Genomic DNA, 19,870 nt, shown 5'->3' on the forward strand with positions numbered 1-19,870 from the left:
AGATGGATTCTTGACCAAGGTGTTTTGGCTATTTGTTTCTCTCTTCTATTAGACTGTCACATCTGGGAACTGGAGGGGAATTTTTCCTTGAATTTTTTGACATTGTTTTAATGGCCCAAGATTCGTTCAGCTCTATGTATCAGTCTAAGAACTTAACGTGGTTATCTTCTCTAAACAGCCATAAGTGAATAGTCTCTAAGATGTTTAGTATTCCCCATGGTGTGTTTTGTATTTTGAAATATGGTGTCAGCACAGCATCAGCAGAATTGCTTCTTAACATACAAGGTATTTTGCTTGGGCAACTATACCAGATAGCTAATGGCAGGTATATTATAATGTGAAACAACCTAAACTATGAAGCATTAGAAATAGTTGTGAGATTTATGTTTCCCAAAGGGCCGTAATAAATCCTGCCTAATATTATTTTATTTCCTATTTAGGAGAGTTTAATTTATTGGTCTTCAGAATTATTTTATTGCTCATGACCTTTTAAATTATGTTCTTACCTGTTTCATTATTTCACATAGGTGGAGCCCCATATGGAATAATAATTATGCAATGTTTGATAGAAAACTCAGAAGCGGAATGAATTCCACTTGAGAAAACCCATCTAGTGTAATTTTTATGCTGGTCAAGGTTTTTTTTTCCTTTTCAATTTGTGTTTACTTTCATTGCAGGAATACATGTATGGTTCTTAACTTAGTGCTGGGCTCACAGTAGATGCTCAATAAATGTTAGTACTTGTGAACATTTTTATTTTATTCACTAGAATATTTCAATTCATTTTTTACCTCTGGTAGCAGCTTGTAGTTTTTGTTTGAAATAATTAAATCTCCAAGTATTTACAGAGACTCACAGAATTAAAAGACATGTAAACTCTGAATAAATTTTAATAAAATGTGTTTCCTGGGAAATAGTCATTTCATAGTCATCTCTGAATTAAGACTCTTCTCATTTATCATCCATTTTATTTAATGATAAAAAAATGCAAAACCACATGAGGAAAATCTTTGACACAACAGGAATAAAATGTCTATTGTCTGGTTAAAGCACTCCAACACTTTGTGCTATTTTTAAAATTCTAGATTCCTCTAGGTCCCAAATGTTTTATGCTCCAAAGTGCAATGAATTAGCATAAAGAGTCATTGAATGGTAGAAACTACTATGCCACAAATTCAGGATACCTTTTGAGTATATGTTAATATTTAAATTATTATTGAATATTCTTTTCTACAGGTATAGATCTATGTAAAATTAAGAGCATGCAGTTTAAGTTTGATGATATTTGAATCTTTTTTTTTTAAAGACTAGCATCAGGAGTGCCTGCCCTCAAGTGTTAGGTTTTTAAGTTTATTTTTATTTTCGTTGAAGTGTAGTTGATTCGTTAGGTTCAGGTGTATAGCAATGTGATTCTGTTATACATATGTATATATTATTGTATTCTTTTTTCAGATTCTTTTCCATTATAGGTTATTACAAGATATTGAGTATAGTTCCTTGTGCTATACAGGAAGTCCTTTTTGGTTATCTATTCTGTATATAGTGGTATATACATGTTAATCCCAAACTCCTAATTTAACCCTCCTACCTTTCCCCTTTGGCAGCCGCAAGTTTGTTTTCTATGTCTGTGAGTCTATTTCTGTTTTGTAAATAAGTTCATTTGTATTATTATTTTTTGATTCTACATAGAAAGGAAATCATACAATATTTATCTTTTTCTGGCTTCACTTAGTATAATAATCTCTAGGTTCATCTATGTCACTGCAAATGGCATTATTTCCTTCTTTTTTATGGCTAAGTAGTATTTCATTGTATGTGTGTACCACATCTTCTTTATCCATTCTTCTGTCAGCGGACATTGAGGTTGCTTCCATGTCTTGGCTGTTTTAAATAGTGCTGTGGTGAACACTGGGGTGCATGTATCTTTTTTTTTTTTTGTCTTTTGTCTTTTTGTTGTTGTTGTTGTTGCTATTTCTTGGGCCGCTCCCGCGGCATATGGAGGTTCCCAGGCTAGGGGTCGAATCGGAGCTGTAGCCGCCGACCTACGCCAGAGCCACAGCAACGCGGGATCCCAGCCGGGTCTGCAACCTACACCACAGCTCACAGCAATGCCGGATCATTAACCCATTGAGCAAGGCCAGGGACCGAACCCGCAACCTCATGGTTCCTAGTCGGATTCGTTAACCACTGCGCCACGATGGGAACTCCGCATGTATCTTTTTGAATTAAAGTTTTCTCTGGATATATGCCCAAGAATGGGATCACTGGATAATATAGTAACTCTATTTGTAGTTTTTATAAGGAACTTCCATAGTCTCCATAGTGGTTGTACCAGTTTACATTCCCACCAACAGTGTAAGAGGGTTCCCTTTTCTCCATACACTCTCTAGCATTTATTTGTAGACTTTTGATGATGGCCACTCTGATTGGTGTAAAGTGATATCTCATTGTAGTTTGGATTTGCATTTTTCTAATAATAGTGACATTGAGATCTTTTCACATGCCTATTGGCCACCTGTAAGTCTCCTTTGGATAAATATCTGTTTAGGTCTTCTGCCCAATTAATTTGGTTGTTTGTTTGTTTTTTGTCTTTTTTTTTTCTTTGTCTTTTTCTAAGGCTGCACCCATGGCATATGGAGGTTCCCAGGCTAGGGGTATAATCGGAGCTGTAGGCACTGGCTTATGCCAGAGCCATAGCAATGCCAGATCTGAGCCATGTCTGTGATCTACACCTCAGCTCACAGCAACACCGGATCCTTAACCCACTGAGCAAGGCCAGGGATTGAACCTGCAACCTCATGGTTCCAGTCAAATTTGTTAACCACTGAGCCATGATGGGAACTCCTTGTTGTTTGTTTTTTTGATATTGAGTTGTATGAGCTATTTGTATATTTTGGTCTCATTTGTATAGGTTGTCAGTCACATCATTTTATAAATATCTTCCCTCATTCTGTATGTTGTATTTTCATTTTGTTTATGGTTTCCTTTGCTATGCACAAGTTTGTAAGTTTGATTAGGTCCTATTTGGGTTGGTTTGTTTGTTTTTATTTCTATTAATCTGGCAGATCCAAAAATTATTGCCATGATTTGTGTCAAAGAATGTTCTGCCTGTGTTTGCGTTTTCTTCTAGGAGTTCTATAGTATCTGGTCTTACGTTTAAGTCTTTAATCTATTTTGAATTTAGTTTTGTATGTGGTGTTAGAGAAAGTTCTGAATCCATTCTTTTACATGTAGCTGTCTAGTTTTCTCAGTACCACTTATTGAAGAGACTGCCTTTTCTTCATATTTTTATGTATGTTCTTTTGTTGTAGATTAATTGACCATAAGTGCATAGGTTCATTTCTGGGCTTTCTATTCCATTCCATTGATCTGTATGTCAGTTATTGTGCCAGTACCATACTGTTTGATGACTGTAGCTTTGTAGTATAGTCTCAGGTCAGACAACCTGATTCCTCCAGCTTTGTTCTTCTTTCTCAAGATTGCTTTGGCTATTTGGGGTCTTTTGTGTTTTCATACAAATTAAAAAATTTTTTTGTTATAGTTCTGTAAAAAATACCATTGGTAATTTGATAGGAATTGCATTGAATCTGTAGACTGGTAGTATAGTCATTTTAACGACATTGATTTTTCGTCTAAGAACATGGTATATCTTTCTACCTATTTGTGACATCTTTAATTTCCTTCATTAGCATATTATTGTTTTTGGAGTATAGGTCTTTTGCCTCCTTAGGAAGGTTTATTTCTAGGTGTTTCAGTATTTAAATTATTTTTGAATATTATTTTTTCCAGGTATATAAATTATTTTTGAATATTAGTTTTTCCAGGTATATTTATATAAAATTAAGAGTATATGCTTTAAGTTGATATTTTAATCTTTTTTTTAAGACTGGCATCAAGTACTTTACCCTGTGCTGTGATTTTAAATTCTTACAAGTACTTTTCCCGCTGTATTCTTAAATCATGACTGCTTATTAATACCACACTCTTGTAATGTTGAAAATTAGTCACACTAGGTCTCATTTTTGCTGCCTTAGTTAAGACTCAGCAAGAGAATTGCTGTTATTTAACAAATGAATTTATTCATTGTCACTGATGTGACAGCAGGAAGTTGAAGCCATCTGATTTCTTAGATGGTTCTGTTAATTTAGTAATGGCTTCGCACTGCCAATTGATGGCTGCTAAGTCAGTAAAGTTAACATAGAGGTTTTGGAGAAACTTCTTATAATACATGAAAATATGAGCATATTTTCAACTGTCTGGATAATCAATGTGCCTTCTGTTCACTAGGCTTATACAATTTAACTTTGAGAAATTACTACTTAACATGATACTTGCAAAACAGAAATTAGCAACCTGTGAACTATTATTTTTCCCCTGTCATTAGTCTGCCAAATTAGAGTTAACTCTCAGGCTCTCTAGTTACATAGGTTTTATAGATTTTTTTTTTTTTTGTATCCAGCCTTACATGATTTTTTAGCACCTTCAAAGTAAGATGCTGTGACAGAGGAAAATATTAAATACATACAGACAAACATACATTTTAAAAACTCATGGAATAAAATTCAAGACAGAAAAGGATTTGAAGATCCTCCAACCCAGTATTTTCCCTTCGTCCCACTCCCCTTTCTGATAGATTAGGAGACTGAAGGGCAGAGAGAGGTTAGGGAGTGTGTGCAGGAGGATATAGCCACAGAGCCGTCCAATTGCAGTGTGACCTGGATTGCATGTTTCCTAGTCTTGTTGGGGATTTCTTCCAGAAGAAACTAGAACAATGGAAAATTTTTATTGCCCATTAAGGAAAGCACGCCTGGCCATTTCCAAAGGTTTTGAAAGTAGGTGGTTGATAGGACGGAAAATCAAAGCAGGTCCACGGTGGTAACCTAAGGACAGACCAAAGGCAGTGCTTCCACATGTTGTTTAGAATGAGTTCTGGGAATTAGCTGGGAAATTTATTTTTTAAATTAACTGTTAGGTTCACTAAGGAGGAAGTGCTAATGCATGAGGCCAAGTCAGTAAAGCAAGAGAGATTTATTAAGGCATCCAGAATGGATGGGCTGAGCTCAAGATAGCATCAGCCCTGACTGTGAGAAATTAGTCTTATATAGGGTCATGGTGGGAATCTGTGGAGAGGGTCTATGGTGGGAACTTGTGGCAAGGACAATGAAAAGAAGGTTACACAACTTGGGGAAGGAGTGGGGGTTGGGGTCGAATCCCACGACCATGTGATTGTGACAGGGAAGGTTATAGGAGAAGGAAAAAATTATACAATGTGAGAGGATGGTTTGGGTCAGAGTCTCATGACCAGGTAAGTGCAGCAAAGGAACTGACCTACAGGGGGCAGTTAATCTTTATAGGTGGTTTATCTCTGCAGGCAGTTGTTCCTGTAGACCATTGTTTCCCATAGACCATTGTCTCTTGCTGTCCAATGCAAAGAGCTGCATTCCAAGGGAGGGGCCTTTATCCATTTTCCTGGGAACCTGTCAGTAACATCCACAAATTGGTTCAATTATTCTTTTAAAGTCGGAGAGCAATAACTCCATTTCTTCATGCATTCTCAAACTTAGTCACAAGTCTATGAAACAGCTCAACGAGAATGGTATATGTCCATTATTTATTCCACCAAGTATATCAGAAGAGCATGTTATTATATGGGTCGCTCGAAGTCATCCCTTCCCTGATTATTTCCTACTTAAAGAACAATTGAATTGTGTAGTCAAATTTTTGCTAAGAGAGTAGAACTTCAAAAAGAAGGAGAGGGAGGAGGGGGGAGGAGGAGGAGAAGGAGAAAGATAGGAGGTGATGGATGTGATAATTAGCTAGATTAGGGGAAATCCTTTTGAATTTTAAACATATATCAAATCACCATGATGTGCACTTTAAATGTCTTACAGATGTATATGTCAATTATACCTCAGTGAAGCTATAAAAAGAACAACTGAAACTTGAATCAGTCATACCTTGGAATTTCTCTAAGAAATACTTACTTTATAGTACCCAAAGCATAGTTAACTACGCAGCCTGGAAATTGTTTAAAAAAATTTTTTTAATCTCAATATGACAGAGTCAATTTAAGGCTCAGGTAGGAAGTTGTGCTTGAAAATAACTTATCTTTTTCCATCTGATTTAATATGATGAATTTAGTATATCTACCTAAAATCTCCTCCTTGACAGACTTTTCTGTATCAGTGCATCCTCTGCACAGCTGCCCCACTTGCTGTTTTAAATCGCAAACCTGGTGGTCCACTCTTTTGTTTAAAACACTTCAGGGATTTGCTTGTATTGTAGACACTACAGGAAGATTATTGTCAAGCTGCAGATTTATTTTTTTTATTTTACGATTCTTATTTTTTCCATTAAAGTTGATTTAATGTTCTGCCAATTTCTACTGTATAGCAAAGTGACCGGCCAGTCATACATACACACATACATTCTTTTTCTCACATTATCCTCTATCATGTTCTACCATCATAAGTGACTGGATATAGTTCCCAGTTCTATACAGCAGGATCTCATTGCTTATCCATTCCAAAGGCTATAGTTTGCGTCTATTAACCCCAGATTCCCAATCCATCCCACTCCCTTCCCCTCCCTGCTCCCTTGGCAACCACAAGTTTGTTTTCCATGTCCATGAGTTTCTTTTCTGTGGAAAGGTTCATTTGTGCCGTATATTACATTCCAGCTATAAGTGATATCATATAGTATTGGTCTTTCTCTTTCTGACTTCACTTAGTATGAGTCTCTACTTCCATCCATCTTGCTACAAATGGCATTATTTTGTTCTTTTTATGGCTGAGTAGTATTCCATTATGTATATATACCACATCTTCTTGATCCATTCATCTGTCGATGGACATTTAGATTGTTTCCATGTCTTGGCTATCAAGCTGCAGATTTAATAATCTACTCCTAGAATCAAATGGTGACTTGCCTTGAAAAATCCAGCTCTACCATTTACCGAGCTAATAAGCAAGTTAACATTTTTGACCTTATCTGAAAAATGGGTATAAAAATAGTATGCATTTTTGAGAGTCATAATAAGGAGTAAATAAGACAGTGCATTTGTGTGTTTAGCCTAGGGTTCAGCATATAGAAAAATTACAATAAATATTAGCCATAACTACTTATATTATCATAGAATTAAAATTCCTAAGTATACATATATTGTTCCAGCCTGCTGTCAGTTCATCTTCTTCCATTTCCTCCACCTCTTCCTTCCCCTTGAAACATACATCCACACTCTTCACTCCAGCCCTAGGACCCAATTTTAGTGGGAAGTGTGCAGGCTTTTTCATGCCTCTGTCTTTGTGGGGGCTGTGCTCTGCCTGGATTGCTACCCAGCCCATTGTTCTGCTCATTCCTTATTTCTTTCAGCATTCAACTCCGGTATCCTTTTTGACATGGTGTTTCCAAGGCTTCTCAATTTGATAATTTATTGTACTTTTGTAGTTATTTCTTTACACCCATCTGCTTCCTTTAATCATAAGTTCTTTGAGGGCAAGTACTTCCTTTTTGCTCTCTGTATTCAGCATTATGCTAGGAGCATTGTTAGCCCTCAATTATTACGTTCAAAGAATGAAAACTTGAATGAATTACTTGGCTTGCTTTGCAGTCCAGTACAGGCAGCCATGCGCTTTTCATAACTGAATTTTAGCAATTGCTATCTGGTCTACAAGAGGATAAGCGTGCCTCACGTTTTTTAGTTTCCCTATTGATAGCATGAAAGTTAGGTATTTCGCTTGGTTCGTGGGTGCCATCTGGTGGAAGAAAGGGTAACTACAGGTTCACGCTTAACCAAAACCATATGGAAATTAAGATGATTGCTATTCATTCATGTAAAATTTCCACTGTTTTGTGTTTGTTTCCAGAGGCCAAGTCAAGAAAAACTCTCAGGTATTGTTCTTTCATTCCTGTACATTGGGTTTCTTACTATTTTAAGAAGTTGGTCTGTCATAAATAATGTTTAAAAACATTCCTTGGACAAATAAGATGTCCTCTGGTATGTGATAGAATAAAACTGGAAAGTTTTATAATACTTATAAAAATATTTGAACTGTGACTTTAGGAACTTTCCAAGCTCTAGTTGCTTTTCTAATTGTTTTAGCTCATGTAGAGAGTACTGCAGACTATCTGCACAGATCCTAGAGCAAACAGTCTGCCCAGTGTATACAGCTCTAACTTCAGAGATTGCATGTGAGTTTTTTAATTATAAAACAGAAAAAATATAGTGTAGTAGTTTAAGTGATTTAAAGTAGACTGATTGTCTAAAATTGGAATATTGAATTTTTTAAATGTTCCTGTGACACTGAAGTCTTTTGATTTTTTTCATTCACCAAGCATTTATTGAGTACCTACCTAATGCCTGATATGGTACAAAATCTAAAGAACCAGAGATGAATTACTTAGTTTCCATTTGAGGCCAATTAATGAATATTTAGGTAAGAATGTAAAGGTATGTAACTTTTCATAAGACAAATCATACCCATGCTAATTAGATTTTTGTAAGAGTTCCTTATATTCAGTGACCCATCCATGTATCATAGTTTTATTCATGCCATTTTGATGGGTCTTGGAATATGTGACTGTAAAGGGCAGTTCTTTATGATTTCTAGTAAAAAGTGGGTATGTGTTCAGTAATAACATTCTGACTTCTTATATGCCACCTATCTAATGGATAAACCTTTTTCCACTTCAGCTATCTGGAGCACTATAATGGACCAGGAAGTTAACAAAAAAAGGACTAAGGGGAAACATCACAAAGCCCATGCACCTCTCTCCAATAAGAAGGTTAAATATTTTCCAAGTCTTTAGGCTAGATAATAGTGTGTAAAGTAGCTGCTTAGAAGCAGGATTATCTGCCTATCTAAGGAGAACACAGCTTCTTGCAGTAATCGGGGTGATTTGATGTGAGAACCAACTTCATGTGCAAGAGACATGCATGTTACAACCCTCCCTTCCTGCTCCCCAAATGGCCTTAAATCATCCAAGAAATGCTGGCTCTTCTTCCATGCATTCTTTTTGAAAACCTCAGAAGTATATGTTTCGGTTTAGAAACTTTTCCATCAAAATAGGTTAAAATAATTTTTCATCATTTAGTGTAGTAAATTTGAGTTAAATGGGACATTCTCTTATGTGGAACTCTTCATTCCCTGATGGCACTTGTTAAATGAGGTATTACGGGACTGAGCTATCATTTATAGCACTTTCATTTTGAAAAATTACATAGGACACACACATGTATCCAAATTTAATTTTCTTTTTAACTGAAGTACCAAAAAGGAGCCCTGAGAATTTACCTAATTCTTTGAAAGGCTACCATTAAAGTATTAAGTTAAAATGTTGTATATATAAAATTTTGTTTCATGCATCTCTTGAAGGACAGATTTCAGAACTGGCAACCCACTTAATTTATAAACAGCTATTCAAAGCAGAAATGGCCAGCCACCTCTCTTCTAAAGTTCTGTCAACCTTCACTATTTAATTGCCTAAATGTGGACATATGATTTGTATTAGAAAACAAAGCTTGGTTTGTTCGGTAGGTCTCATAAGTCATGTTGACTTATTTAATAACTTCTTTATCCTAGGGTATTCAGATCAATATGTTTTGAAGGAGAATCATAGGTACCACCTTGGGGAATAAAAGAAAATTAATAATTGAGTATCATGAATGGCACAGTTTATACCTTTTCTTGTCTGACAATTTCTATACCGATTTATGACATTTGGAAATTGCTTGTTGCAACAAAAAATCTCGAGGTGTGTCTCTTATATGGATTTTCTGAACATAGGACCTAAAGATAGGACACTGCTCCTTAACAAATGGTTTTTGCTTGCCATTTCAGAGACAGCAGCACTCACTAAGCAATTCATTATTTCCTAAGGTTGAAGCAGCTGTGGATTACTGTAATTATGAATTTATCATGTCCCTGCCAATCTCCTAGGAATCCTAAATTCAAACTTTACATGTCTCTTTGGAACCTTGTTCATTTTCTCGTGATTATATGCTTACTAACAAATGACAGTTTTGAGAATCCAAGGTTGCTTATGTTATTTTTTTATGGGGCATCACCAGTTGCCCATTGTTTTTAGAATGCCTAATGACTTTTTCATTTTTAATGTTACATCAGGCTTAAGCAACCACTCTTCATATTGTCTGGCTGCATTTTTATCCAGCTGTTTCTTCTGAGGATTACCCCAAGACTGCAATTTCCAAGATTTTCCCTGACTTTTTAGGTTGTATCGTCAAGTGGAAAGCAAGAGAATACTTAAGAAATTTCTCTGGTGCATTAGAATTTTAAATCACTTTCTTGGGTTCACATGGTGAATTGTATGCGCTTATGTTTTAGAACTGATCAAATTGTTTTGAGATTATCTGTCTAGTCATTTCTGTACCTAGACCGTGAGCTCTTTCAAAGTGATGACTCCATACAATAACTTATTTTTGTATATTCCTGAAACCCAACACGGTGCTCAGTACATGAAGGCAAATTATAAATACAGACTGAACAAAGTCAATAACACACACACACACACACACACACACACACACACACACACACTCACCTGGTAATTTTGCTTTAATTTGGCAATTCACTTATACAAGGATTTGGTAAACTTTTTCTGTAAAGAGCCATATGGGAAATATTTTAGGCTTTGTGAACTGTGCAGACTCTATCTCAACTGCTCAATACTTCCAATGAAGTTCAGAAGCAACCATAGCAATATGTGAACAATTGGGTGGGGCCATGTTCCGGTAAAACTTTATTCACAAAAACAGGTGTTTTTACTGTGCTTACTCCTGTGTCATTTACTGTGTAATCTCCTGTGCTAATTTTGGTTGATTGGTTGCTGCCTGGAATACTGTATTCAGAAGAATTCTCAGGGTGGGCCTGGGATCAATGGCGAATCGTTCTTTAGTAGATTGATACTGTCTGCCATAGGCATTGTTTTGATTCTTCCTATGATTTATTTTAGTGACACTGTGACCTACGGAGATGGTAGACTTTATTTCTTTGCTTTGGGTGCTAGGGCGCAGTTTTTAATTCATGGCTAACAAGTCAAAGTCAAAGAAATCTTAAGGTGCATATTTGTGTCTCAACTTTATCCCTGACTTCATCTCAATTTTACTATCTTTTTTTTTTTTCTTATGCTCAAATTCCTAAAACTTGCCTGCACAAAATACTTATGAAACCATAGATTTTGTTGAAGACCAAAGAACTATAGGAAGTACCAAGCATAGTACCTGGCACACAGTAAGAACTCGATAACGGTAGCTCTTAAGTATATACTTGTTCAAGAGCTGGACCAACCCACCTGGGAAGGTGACATTACTTACTTGATTTCTCCAGCCCTCCTCCCAGGTAGGTGGGAAAACTCCTAGAGATGGGAGTGCTCTCAGTTACTCAGATTTTATCTTTCTAAGTCTCTCTCAGTGGGAAATACTATTCTACACTATACATTTGAGTCTTTTTTTCTACTCTTCTGTTTGTGGGGCACTTTATATGCAGGATAGGAGCATGTAGCCACACAAGAGTATAATGAAGTGGGATTTGGAGTAGGGAAACCATTGGGCTTCTTTCTTACCCTTTCTTACGCAAGTTACCTTGTGTAGAGGCAACTTCTACACATTTCTTGAAAGGAAAAAGCTCATTTTAGTTTTTTGGCTTGTTTATTTCATTTTTGTTGGTCATTTGTTTTTATGGCTGCACCCACAGCTTATAGAAATTTCCAGGCCAAGGACTGAATCCAAGCCACAGCCGCAACCTATGTATGCCATATCCTTTAACCCACTGCGCCAGGTGGGGATCTAACCCATACCTTCACAGCAACCCTAGCCGCTACAGTCAGATTCTTAACCCACTCCACCACAGCAGGAACGCCAAGCTCATTTTAGTTTTATTCCTCTGACTTTGGGGGCAAGAATTTTACAACTTGAGACAAATGATTCCAAATAAGTTGATGCTTATCAATTGGTACTATTTTAGCTCACAGTTCCCTTCAAAATTAATGTAAATGAACATGTTTGCTGACTTTTAAAAGAAATGACTAAGATACCCAGATGTGTTATAACTGTATACATATACGTGGAAGGAGAGCTGAGGCTGTACCAGTTGCCTGAATTCAACAAAGGGAGCAGGCGAGGAAGAGAGTGAGAACCACACCAGGTGTTGATTGGGCCATTGAAGCTTGTTGGGGCCTAGCATTATTCCTAACTCAAATTCTTTATAAAATCCATTTTGATGAAAAGAAATTTAGAAACCAGTATCCCCCAACAACAAAGTTGTCATGGGTTTTGTTTGGGTCAGTGCCATGCATGTCACTCCCTTCCTTCTGTCCCTCTACAGACACAGTGTTTTAGCATCTCAGAGCACAATTCTATTTTGAAGCTTTCCCTCCTATAAAATCAAACTTTTATTCATGCATGGTTCTCCTTCGTCAACATTTTTTAAAATTCCTGTCAGTAGAACAGACTGTACTACCTATATTGCCCTCTTTTTCCTCCCTCCCCCTCCAGTGTGAGCCTTCTAATCCTTTCTTAGATCTTAGCTCAAGCAACACTCTTTCAGGAAAGCCTCCCTTCTCCCCATCAGGCTGTGTAGGTTCTTTTGTTAGATCCTCTCAAAGAACCTTGTTCTTTTCCTTATAGCTCTTCTGTTTATATTTATACACGTAAGTGATCCTTTGGTTAATTCTTGTCTCCCCACTAGGTCATAAACACCATTATTCCGACTTGTGCTCACTGTTTATCCTAGCAGCCAGCCCAGTGCCTGACACATGTAGACACTCAAGTATTAATCGAGAGGATTAGTTCTAGCCCATGACTGCATGCCTACTCATCCAGCTGCTGTCTTTTGGATTTGAAGCAGGACTCAGGAAAGGGTGTATTTTTCTCTGAACTGTTTGCCCATTCAAATTTTAAAATGTGTCATTTTATATTTACACAAGCAGGTGCATTTACTGCTGAAATTATAGCTCTTCCACACAATTAGGTATCCCATTTTCCTCTTGCTAAAGTAAGATACCCTTTCAGACTGTGTATGCAAAGTTATGCAGCACTGCTGGGGATGCTGATTTGCTTTCCTTCCTGCTGCATTTTGCTGCTCATACCCCAGGCTTCCCAATTCTGCAGGCGGCCCAGCAGAGGTCAGGTCAGGGCCCTGATCATACCCAGGCATGGTCAAGAGGAAATCACTGTGTTTTCAAGGTGCTTTCCCACAGGTCATGCCATGGCCTGTTTGATACAGCTTGCTGAGATATGCTTGATTGCCCACAAGCTGTTGGAAAAGGGTTCCAGGTGCTCCTGGTAGCAGAGGTGCTCAAGGTCAGTTAGTTTGCTTTAGGGAGGGCTTAGCCTTTCAGAGGCTGAGTAGGTTTTATTGGTTTAAAAAAGCCTGCCACACTGAGGGCAGATAGGCTGTGTGGGAATGTCGCTGCACACAGTCAAGGTTGTTACAAGAAAAATAAAAATATTTACTTGCCAAACTGAGTCCTGGGGGATGCAGAGGGCTGTTATTGTGGGGAGTCTGGTACAGCTCTGGATGTACATCAGAATTTGTTGTCTAGCTTTGTAGAAATATGCATGTTATAAAATTGGAACTCTAAGGGGTAGACATTGGTAGGTTTCATTCTTCAATGAGCTTGTTAAAATACAGCATAAGTTTTAAAAGCAGACTCTAGAGTCCTACCGAGAAATATCTTGATTTACTAGCTATGGAGCAGGACCCACATTCTGCATTTTATGAAGACACCCTCTCCCCCCTTCCAGGTGATTCAGAAACTGTTGATTGGAGTACCACACTTGAGAAACACTGATCAAGTTAAGCTACTTCCTTTCATAGAGAAAACTATGGCCCTTCTCAAGCATGGATCTATTAAGACGTCACTGTGACCCGGTTCATGAACTTCATACCTAGGTTCCTAAAATGGAAACACTAGATTGTGTGTATGTGTGTGTGTTTGTCTTTCTGTGAAGAGGATCCATTGCTGTCATTAGATTTTTATTTAGGTTCAAAATTATACACAGATAGCAGGAAACACTTTTTCATTACAAATACAAGTTGTGGCTCTGCCCCCAACCAGCCATCCTGTTTCCTGTGGTATAAACAGGATTTGATGCTCAAGAAGTATGAAATAATACTTTTTTTTTTTTTGGTCTTTTTAGGGCTACACCCTCGGCATATGGAGGTCCCAGGCTACGGGTCGAATTGGAGCTGTAGCTGCTGGCCTACACCACAGCCACAGCACTGTTGAATCCGAGCCATGTCTGTGACCTACACCACAGCACACGGCAATGCTGGATCCTTAACCCACTGAGCAAGGCCAGGGATTGAACCCACATCCTCATGGATACCAGTCAGGTTCGTTAACCACTGAGCCATGACAGGGACTCCAAAATAGTACCATATTTATATACCTTATGACAGAAGAATGGCAAATGACAAAATGATAGAAAGAAACACTGGAGGCCTGGTCTTTTTTATGTTTGTGATGTAGAATTTCACTCATAGGGTTCTTTCTTTATTTCAAAATGAAAGTATAGTTGATTTACAAGGTTGTGCCAATTTCTGCTGTACCACAAAGTGACCCAGTCATGCATGCATATATATATACCTTTTCTTATATTATCTTCCATCACGGTCTTTCCCAAGAGAGTGGATATGGTTCCCTGTGCTTCCAACAGGACCTCATTGCTTAACCATTCTAAATATAATAGTTTGCATCTACTTATCCCAAATTCCTAGTCCATCCCACTCCCTCCTCCCCTCTATTTTGGCAACCACAAGTCTGTTCTCTATGTCTGTGATCTGTTCCTGTTCTGTAGATTGGTTCATTTGTGCCATATTTTATATTCCACATAGAAGTGATATCATATAGTATTGGTCTTTCTCTTTCTGACTGACATGACTTAGTATGAGAATCTCTAGTTGCATCCATGTTGCTGCAAATGGTATTATTTTGTTCTTTTTTATGGCTGAGTAGTATTCCATTATGTATATGTACCACATCTTCTTAATCCATTCATCTGTCGATGAACATTTAGATTGCTTCCTTGTCTTGGCTATTGTGAATAGGGCTGCAATGAACATAAGGATGCATGCATCTTTTTGAATTATAGTTTTATCCAGATATATGCCCAAGAGTGGGATTGCTAGATCCTATAGTAGCTCTGTATTTAGTTTTCTGAGGCATCTCCATACTGTATTCCGTAGAGGTTATACCAATTGACATTCCCACCAACAGTGTAGCAGAGTTCCTTTTCTCCACATACTCTCCAGAATTTGTTATTTGTAGTCTTATTAATGATAGATATTCTGACCAGTGTGAGGTGGTAACTCATAGTAGTTTTGGTTTGCATTTCTCTAATAATTAGAGATATTGAGGTTTTTTCTTTTTTTTTTTTTTCTTTTCTTTTTTAGGACTGCACCTGTGGTATGTGGAAGTTCCTAGGCTAAGGGTTGAATTGGAGCCACAGCTGCCTACCTACATCACAGCCAGAGCAACCCAGAATCCAGCCTTATCTGCAGCCTATACCACAGCTCACAGCAATGCCAGATCCTCAGCCCACTAAGTGAGGCCAGGGATCAAACCTGCATCCTTATGGATACTAGTTGGGCTTGTTACCACTGAGCCACAATGGAACTTCTGATATTGAGCATTTTTTCATGTGCCTGCTGGCTATACGTATGTCTTCTTTGGAGAAATGCCTGTTTAAGTCTTCTGCCCACTTTTCATTTGGGTTGTTTGTTGTTGTTGTTGAGTTGTATGTATTGTTTGTTTATTTTGGAGATTAAGCCCTTGACAGCTGCATCATTTGCAATTATTTTTTCCTATTCCTTGGGTTGTCTTTTTTTTTTTTTTTTTTAATGGTTTCCTTTGCTGTGCAGACTCATAGGGTTTTCAGCCTGGTATTAAAGCACCCTCCCCCATCATTTTCTTCTGGTGTGTGTACACTGGGTCAGATGTTAGGGAAACTTTCAAATGTGAAAGTTGCTCATGAACCGAGAAGGCAAATAGATGAATAGATGGAGACACCACGAAGTAAGTGACTGAGAGCTGTGGTAGAGATCTGAAGAAGGACAGTGCTGTGGTAGTCCTGGTGAGGGAGCAATAGCTTTTGTTCTAGAAGGTATTTTGCAACATAAGCAATGACTCCTAGCTGTACATGAGGAGTTTTTAAAACAATGTACTATAGATGCTACTGAATGCACTCTTTATTGTGCTATGTGTGAGAGGCAACATATTACATTTTTGTCTTAGATTAACCTCAAAATAGTTTTGACGCTTGGTCTTGCAGGTAGAGCCAGCATTAGAGAAGAATAAATTAAACCTTCAAGCAGTATAGTTTTGTGTTTTCCTCCATACAGGGTTAAATTTTCAGAGTAGACAAGGTTTCTCTTTCCTGACCTTCACCTGCCAACCTTACACCTTATTCCCAGGAATTTCTCTGGGTGATTTTCTGCTTCTCATCCCCCCTTCCCTGTATGTAAAAAAAAACTAATCAACCTGTCCACACTAAGACAGAATGTTTCTTGGTGTATTATTCTTCCTTAAAATATATGCCTTTTGGGAAGGGGAAGAACTGGCATTAATCAGAAATTGAAAGCTGTAATGATAGAATTTCACCAAAAGGAAAATGATTTGGGGGCAGGGATCTTTTGGGGCTTCCTCAGACCACACTATATAAAACCAGATTCATTCTCCAACCTCTCCCACCACACATACAGGGATCCTAAAGCTCATACTGGTTTTGAAGGCACTTCCTAAAGTCATGTCAGACTGGCATTGACCTTGTGTTTTGCTGCCACCATGGCCACCCCTGCTTTCTGGAGGTGCTCCCTAAAGAGCCTGATAGGAGTCTGTGGGCAGAAGTCTAGTGAGGCCCAAGAGGGGTTCTCTGGCCCTGTTGCCACCCAAGGAATATTTTGTCGATGTTTTGGTTGCCTTCCTGAGGGACTGCTCTTTTGTCATAACTGCTGAATTCTTTTTGATTAATAATTCATGAATGTTTTGTCATTTGTTTATAACAGTTGGTCCCATTGGCTTCCTGAATCCCCAAGGGCATTTTTAGTTAGCATTATGCATGGAACTTCTAGAATACATTTGTAAGTTAAATTTCCCTCAAGCTGGAGAGCCCAACATTCAGAATGGAAGTGAATTGTATCAGTAATTAACTATAATTTTCTTTGAAATAGGAGACATTTTTCTTTCTGTAAACAAACATATTTTTCTTCTATAGATCTCAAGTGTATAGAATGTGAAATAATTTCTTCTTTTTGTAACTGCTGAAAAGATAGGAACTCACCTATCACAAAAATTTAACAAGACCACTCTGGCTGAATGTTGCTTATTTTCTCAACAGATTCATGAAAAACTACTGGTTAGCTGTTTTTATGTTGCCATCTCTCAGGAGAACTTAACTGTGTGTATAAGCTTTAAAATTCAAAAGAAGAGCCATGGAACTAGTTCAATATGACCTCTTCCTGCCAACTCTCTGGAATGTGGTAACTGAGGGGCAAAGCATTTATTAATCATCGCTTGAGTATAACCTCAACCTTTCTTTATACTGTAAAAACACATGTTTTTAATCTCTGAGAGTTTGAATATAGATTTGACCAAAATATTAAGATTAAGAAAATGGACCGCATGGCTAAGCAGTATTTGATACCTTCCTATGATGTTTATGTATAAAAAGCACCCACCTGCCATCATTCAGGAAGTGGAGTTTGAGTTGTATTTTCACATTGAGGCGTGCTTGTTGCAACCTCATGACTTTGCCTCAGATCACATGTGGAGCAGATGGCTGATAAAGTTATTAAAGGTTTGTCACTTAAAGAAACCCAGAGATGTTGTCCCGAATAACCTGTAACGTAGCAGTCATCATCTTAATGTTTAAATGAAAATTTTGCTCTCCGTATTAAGTAGGTTAGGTTCTTTGGTTCCAAGTCCCTAGCCTGCTGAGTGCTGTGCCCTCTGTGGTGGTCATTTTGCCACATGACTGGCAGCCTTGGTTCTCCAGAGCAATCTCAAATCTCCATATTAAGCATAGGATACAATTTACATACTTCAAGTTTAAGCCTGAGACTTTTTCCTGATGCCATGTGTCTTGAAGGAATCAAATTTGCCTTCTTGAGGCAGAATTATGAATTCAGGAGTGCAAGATGGCAAGATGGTTCTCTCAAAGATGTTTTTCTTATTTAAATAACCCCTCCAGGTTAGAAGTGACAAGGACTAAAAATGGCAAGAAATAATGCTCTTGGCAGGCAGGAGAGAAGAACAACTCCCTTGCCTTCTGTCCTCTTCCTGGTGGGCAAGGGCACTCACTCTGACTTTGTTTTAAAGCGCCTGCAGCCAAAGAGCAGTTGTCAGAAGTTAATGATATGTTACCCCAAGAAAGATGGATTCCAAGGTGGACATAAGTAAATTAATGCACGCTGGCTGCTGCCAAATAAGCACATGCACGTTCATTTCCCTTCAAGGGCAGGGCAACCTTGTCTGCAATAAAAATATCACTCCCTCTCTCTGCTGTCTTCCTGTGGCACGAGTTTTGAGGCATCTCCTTAATGATATCTCCTTTATCTCCTGAATACCTAGCCATCATCCTTGAGTTACTGTTTCCTAAAATTCACCTCTTCCCTACTCAGCATTTGCAGAATTCACTTGCCACCTTACCTCCCTTGTGTATCTTCCTTGTGTCAAAGTCTGCTTCTCACCCACAGGGTCACCAATCAAATGCCTTCAGAGCCAGATATAATACCTTATCATGTGTAAGCTCAGTGTTAACTTCACCCTTATCCTCTGTCCAAGGATCAACCCTTTTGCTTTTGTTTCCTTTTGATCCAGTTTTAGAAGCCTGTGTCCATCCAGAATCAACATTCATATCAGAAGTAGTAGCACTGTATGTTCCAAGGCAGGCATATATGTTGTGTAAATATAAACTGAAAGGTGCTGCCATCCATGATTTGTCCCATTCATTTCAATGGAGCTTGAGGATTTCTCTCTGCTAAATTACTGTGTGTGTGTATGCACATTAAGTAAAATGAAGGGGAAAGGGTAATTTATAAAATCAGAGAATTTGAAAGATGCTAAAAATTTTGAAACTTTGGCGTTCCCATCGTGGCACAGTGCAAACGAATCCAACTAGGATCCATGAGGATGTGGGTTCGATTCCTGGCCTCGCTCAGTGGGTTAAGGATCCGGCATTGCCATGAGCTGTGGTGTAGGTCACTAACGCGGCTCGGATCCCACGTTGCTGTGGCTGTGGTATAGGCCAGTGGCTACAGCTCTGATTGGACCCCTAGCCTGGGAACCTCCATATGCCATGGGTGCAGCCCTAAAAAGACAAAAAAGAAAAAAATTTGAAGCTTCTTTTTATCTTGGCAAAGCACACTCTATCTAGATCATCCTCAAGGCAGATGAAGTGGATATTTCTTCTTATGATGCACTGTCCAGGTTTTGTAATCTTAGAATCTCATCTGTTGGTTTTTCAAAATTGCTTTGAAATTGGGTTTTTACATCAGGACCAACATTTATAACAGAACTCATTACAGATTTAATGATAAAATACAGTAAAAATTCCCACATCTATGAAATATGCAGTATTAAATAAAAATTGTAAGGCATATTTTCATAGGTACGGACATAAGAAGCCTACTTTTATTTCAAATCTATTAACAGTTAAAATGAATAGTAACTTGCCCTTTGCAAATTCCTAGAGAAAAATACTGGAAGTATTTGATTTGAACATGGGTCTGATTTACTCATGATCTTTAATGGAAACTCTATTAGAATTTAATTCAATATCACCTAATATCTTTTCCTGAAAATAGCTTTTGCCTTAATTGAACTTTTAACCAAAATTATCTGTCTTTTATTT

The 19,870-nt window shown here is 37.9% G+C and overlaps 1 protein-coding gene across 1 annotated transcript in view; it reads left to right on the forward strand.

Annotated features, from left to right (window-relative positions):
* Window positions 1–19,870, forward strand: part of PPM1L (protein phosphatase, Mg2+/Mn2+ dependent 1L) — a 311,755-nt gene that overhangs the window by 182,963 nt on the left and 108,922 nt on the right. The gene's annotated exons all lie outside the window — the stretch shown is intronic.

Source organism: Phacochoerus africanus, chromosome 1 (genome assembly GCF_016906955.1).
Source record: "Phacochoerus africanus isolate WHEZ1 chromosome 1, ROS_Pafr_v1, whole genome shotgun sequence".
NCBI lineage: Eukaryota > Metazoa > Chordata > Mammalia > Artiodactyla > Suidae > Phacochoerus > Phacochoerus africanus.